Here is a 5,560-nt window from a genome sequence, read left to right as displayed (position 1 = left end):
CCCGCGGGCCGCGCCGATCGAACTGAACTTCGACCGCGCGCGCGTTCCGTCAACGATTTCCCCGCGTCACCGAAGCCGCGACGCGCGGGAGAGGCGGCGGGGCAGATACGCGACGAGGGCTGGAACTGTGCGCGTGTACATACGTGTGTGCGCCTCGCTCCGCCGTCGTCGTCGCTCGGAGAAGCCTTGAAAGTCGGCCGTCCCGATACGACGGCGAGCGGAGTCGCGCGATGCGAACCTCAACGCCTTTAAGCCCCGTGTCTCGCGATATAATATTTGTATTTTCGACTTCGCGCTTTCCCCATTACGTCCAATTACTCGGCCGCCACGTGCTACCGCCCCCACGGGCGGGCCTTCTAATTGGTCGCGGTGAGACTGCAAATTAGAAATGCGCTTTAGCGCCCGAAGATAGACAAGTAGAGATAAGAGCGCGTTTCTGGACTTCGCGAAGTTCGCGGCCGGTTTGATTTCGTTTACAAACGGCGCGGGTAGAGGGATATTGTTGCGAGTCCCGAATTTTATTTCGGATAGCGCTCGAGTTGTTTGTACGCGCGACGAACGAGACGCGTTTCGAGAAAGAAGGACAGCGAGATGCTTATCGTACGTTCCCAACGTTCTCTTTGTCCTTGTAAAATAGATAACGACGAAATTTTGAAAAGAAAATAACAAACGAGAAGGCACAGTCTCGCGACTTCATCGCGGGAATTTGCTTCGGACAATCGATCTATGTATCTTCATAAATCGTCACTAATTTTTGAAGAAGAGAAAGAAAGAAAAAAAATTAGATACGCGCGGTCGCATATCGCTCCGAATTGATTTACCCGCGATAATTATTTATCTACCGATTAAGCACGGCTTCCGATCTTTATTTCGAATCACCGTCGAGGCGCGTCGCCCCTCGAGAGAACACTCTCACCTATCGATAAGTTCGCTTGTCGCAATTCATTTCTCTTTCTTTTTTTTCCCCCCAATTCGAATTACTTCAGTTTTCGCGCGGCAAGAAGAGAATCGACTTTCGAACGAGATTCTGCGTATCACGTTTTTTCGATTAGCCCGGCGCGAAACTGAAGACCCGTTCCTTTTGTTTACATTTTTTTACTTTTCTTTTTTCCCTTCTATTTGTATAAAAACGTGTCTTTTCGCGGAGACAGCGTGAAGTGCGCGCGGCTGCGGTCGAGCCGACTCTTCGAGTCGGTCGGGGCGCGAATCACGTTTAAGGTTAAGGATTTAATGCACGCTCGTGTTAACCACGCGCGAAATGTAAGACAGACTATAGGGAGACGGACGTTTTGTGAAATTTCCAAAAAGCGACCCACGGCTCGTACTCCAAGTAACACGCTACCTTGGTCGTATCGCACGCGCGCGCGCGCGCGCGGCTGCGACCAGCCGGCGGCGCGTTCCCCTTTCCCCGCTCACCCCCAAGCCTAGCCGCTCCTCCGGCCGCATCCCCACCGCGGCGGAAACTTTTCCGCGCCCCCTTTGCCCCGCGCGGTTTCCCCGCCGCCTCGCTCCCCGTCCCGCGGCGAGCGCCCGATATCCCGCCATACTCCTCGTCAACGCGCTGGCCCGTCAAACTCCGGAGCTATATTCATGCCGCGCATCTCCGCTCACGCAGTCGCGCCACGTTGCCGCACTTCCTTTCTCCTCGATCTCTCCGTCTCCCTTCCTCACCGCGTCTCTCTCTCTCTCTCTCTCTCTCTCTCTCTTTCTCTCTCTCTTTATCGCTCGCGCTCTCTCGCCGCCGCCGCGCCGCGAGCAAGCAACCTGATTTCTTGTCCAGCTCGGCCGGACGACACGTTGTCGTCGCGCGAAAGATGACGCACTTGGAAAAATTGTCCAGAGCGCTCATCTCCCCGAGCGAATTTGAAATTCGTTCGGGAATCGTATTACGCCTACGTTCACGTTGTCATGCCCGTCAATCTTTCCCAGAGACGTTTCCAGCGCGATTTAAAATTCGTGTCTCGGGTTTCTCGATACATATCCGCTTTCGGATATTTCACACGGGTACCCCTCATCCATCCCTCCCCTTTCTCAACGATCCCTCGCGGTTGTCCAACGCAGGGAAGTTGAAATCTTGAATCTTATTGTTAGCAGCGAAAACGGCGACCCCGTTGGCACGGCCTAAAAAAGGCCTAAAAACGGCGAGAGAGCTCGAGCCGAGAGCGATCCGGCGAAAAGTGCTGAACGTGCCGTCGCCGTCGTTTTGCCGTGGCGCGCGCGCTCGGCGCGGTTATCTCTCCACGCCGAGCAAGCAAAACACACGGTGGGGCACGTGTTTGAACTTGTTCGATCGCCACGACGACGAGCGGCGGACACGGCGGACGGCGACGTGGCAACGTCGCATCGCGCCGTTCAAAATAGCTCTCACCAGCTGTGTGTGCGGCGACTTTCGCCCGACCCGACGGATTAAAGTCCGCGCGGGAACGCGCGCGACTCTCCCGGGGGAAGGCGCGCGTCGCCGATCCGCCGGGCTTCGGACTTCGATCCTCGACGCGGGGCAGCGCGAACAAATCGGCCCCCGGGAAGCCCGGTTCCGCACCGTTCGGAAATCGAACGGTGGACAACCGTCGAGATGCGTCATCGATTGCATCATTCCCTCGGAAAACATGGCCGCCGACCGTAATGCAAGCACTACGTAAATCAAGCTTGCGAATCGCGGCGGCGATCAGGCGTCAGATTCACGACAAAATAGAAAATAGCTGGAGAAAGCAGGACGGGAACGACTCCTCGGTCAAAAGGAAACGTTTCGGAGGTTTCTTCCGGGAGGAATTTAAGATTGTTCCCAATCGCAAATCGATAATTCGCAGGTCTGCCCGTCCGGCTTCCCGTCGCGGGCGTATCGAACGGCACTGCCGGCGCCATCTGTGTTTTATTGGCTACAATAAAAGGACAGGCCGCGCTAATGTGTTATTTATTTTCCACAAGCGTGTATACACATGTTATATCATAAATTCCTAAATTCTGTCAGCATCGCGGCATCGCTCGCGCCTTTTTTACAGTCGTATTTTAACGTTATTCAAGACGGTTCTTGTTGGTAAACGATAAATAAACGCAAATCTGTCCCGTATTAGGTTTGTCCGTTTTGCAAATTGCAAACGGACCGTTTCCGGCTATTTAAGTAGCTCGATCTCTCATTGGTCGAGCCGTTTCGAAGGGCTCGCGTAAGGACGCGCGAATATGGACGTCGTCGCTCAAAAGGAAAAAGACTCGCGGGATCGCGGATGCAATCCGTTATGTAATTCCGCTGAATTCAAACTCTATCGAACGAACGGAAATACCTCCGTCTATTCGTGGCGAACGAAAACGGGACACTCGGCCGCGATAGTCGTACTTTATTTCCGCGTTATCGATAATTCACCGAGCTAGAGATCGCCGATATCAGTTCCGATTTCCGGTCGTCTTTTTCTCGATAGAATATAACGGATGCGATAAAAACGCTCGTGTAACCTTACGTGCGGGAATATCGGTCGGCTAGCGAAAATTCTTCAACGCGCCGCGGATTATTCACTACTTATTCGTTTTCCGCGTGACGTTGCCACGCGCGTCGCGAAGGAGAAGCGCGCGGCCTTCGCGGGGTTTTGTTAGCGTCTTTTTATCGATTGCCCGCGTCAGGTCGGCGCGATTACGCGGACGCATTGCACACGTGGCATCCGGTACCGCGGGCATTTCCCAGCTATTAGACGAGACCGTGCAGGCGGTGCAGGTTCGTGCTTGTTGAGTCTCGTTGATACCTCGCCCGGGCCTGTATGTACACACGTGAGTCACGGGACTGGTGACGAACTTATATTGGTAGGATTGCTCATTCTCTTGAAATCTCGAGAGAAACGACGGTCGCTCTTTCAATTGGGCGATTGTGTAGAATAAAGACGACCGTGCCGCCCTTCTACGTGCAGCAAACAATGAACTGTGACTAATGATTTCTTAAACAGAAATGCGAGGCTTTTAAAGAAAGGCACGAATTGAGATACCTAATAGTCCTATAATAATACATATAAGTATGTTTTTTTTTTCAGATTTTTTAGTTTTTCGAAATTATTGCATCATTTTATCAAAGTCATCATTTCGTTATCAGTTTGACGTCGTTTTACGTTTCGCGCGGTTATCTTATTTCTTTATATTTTATTTTTACATTTTGTACATACTGTAGATAAGATTTCTTGTCTTTTCGATTTTCTAAAATAATATGCCTTTCATTTAAAAGCATTCTGGGAATGTCTCGAGAGTGCCTTTCGTGACGACAAATAACAATTTTATAGTGGCATAACTTTTAACCATATACTCTTAAAACAATAAACAAACGAAACAGTAAAAAAACAAATTTATTAACAATAAAAAAATTATGTCTAAAAATAGCTATAAAAAATATTATGTGCCAAGTTAATTTAATTACACTATTATTATTAAGGATAAAAATCAAATCATAACTAAATTATTGTACTTTTTAAATAAAAATATATTGCGATGTTGATATTAAAATTTTTGGAGGGAGGTCCCTCAAGAAGCAGAGTGGCGCAGTGGAAGCGTGCTGGGCCCATAACCCAGAGGTCCGTGGATCGAAACCACGTTCTGCTAGTGAAGGGTTCTCTTTTACTCTCGACATACAAAAAGTTTATTTATATAAGAAAAGTACTTTTGTTTTGAATTATTTACTGGCGACGGAAGTTACTGTTTTGTATTTATTTATATATTTTTGTAAATTTCTTTATACTTATGCGTAACTTTTAATTATACAATTTAGTATACAATTTTATATACATTTTTTTCTTTAGATATTTTATATATATTCTTTTATATTTCTAAAAATTATATTCGGTATTTCTTTCTATTCTATTTAATAGTTTTTTTTATCAAAATTTTATAAATATTTAATTTTAATATATCGCGAAAAAAATTAAAAAAAAAAAAAAATTTCGCCCAACGTGGGGCTCGAACCCACGACCCTGAGATTAAGAGTCTCATGCTCTACCGACTGAGCTAGCCGGGCTACTTGGAAGACCTTATATTTAACATGAGTATTAAGGTACAGTTAAACAATAACGATCAATACTTTCGTAGCCTTCAACACGGCAATATTAAAACAAATCCAAAGGCATAAATAATTATAAATATAAAAAGGGAGTTGAAATAAAGAAAAAGTGACGAAAGTGAACGGATAATTGTTGCACAAAATAAATCTTTATTAAGACTGATTGTATCTTAGTAACAAATAGCTCGTTACAATCCTGACGGTAAATATATTATGTACAATCGTTCCTTTTATATTAAAATGAACACAAGAAGTACTTTAACGTCGCACTAGTACGGATCTTTATGGCACGTGAATGTATTTACTGTCGTTAACGTATATGCTTACAACGCAATGTACAATGTAACCGGGATGATCGTTTATTGATGGTCCCTATCGGCAGTATGGTTGACCAACCAAAACATCCAATTAACTTAATTATTAATTTATATAAATATAATTATTAATTTTTTATTTTATTTAACATGTAGAAAAAGAGACAGATTAAGGAGATCGAATTATACAATTAGATTTGGACGAGGTTGCCTCTTCTGC

The 5,560-nt window shown here is 46.5% G+C and overlaps 2 non-coding genes across 2 annotated transcripts; one reads left to right on the top strand and one right to left on the bottom strand.

The window, feature by feature from the left end:
* Window positions 1–4,500: 4,500 nt before the first annotated feature.
* Trnam-cau lies at window positions 4,501–4,572 on the top strand. The gene has a single exon. It is a non-coding gene; the product is annotated as a tRNA-Met (tRNA).
* Window positions 4,573–4,911: 339 nt separating this feature from the next.
* Trnak-cuu lies at window positions 4,912–4,984 on the bottom strand. Its single transcript has one exon. It is a non-coding gene; the product is annotated as a tRNA-Lys (tRNA).
* Window positions 4,985–5,560: the final 576 nt, after the last annotated feature.

Source organism: Temnothorax curvispinosus, unplaced genomic scaffold, assembly GCF_003070985.1.
Source record: "Temnothorax curvispinosus isolate PA1 unplaced genomic scaffold, ASM307098v1 QBEX01008805.1, whole genome shotgun sequence".
Lineage (NCBI taxonomy): Eukaryota > Metazoa > Arthropoda > Insecta > Hymenoptera > Formicidae > Temnothorax > Temnothorax curvispinosus.
Note: the sequence above shows the minus strand (reverse complement) of the source record. Positions and strands in the feature narration are given on the sequence as shown.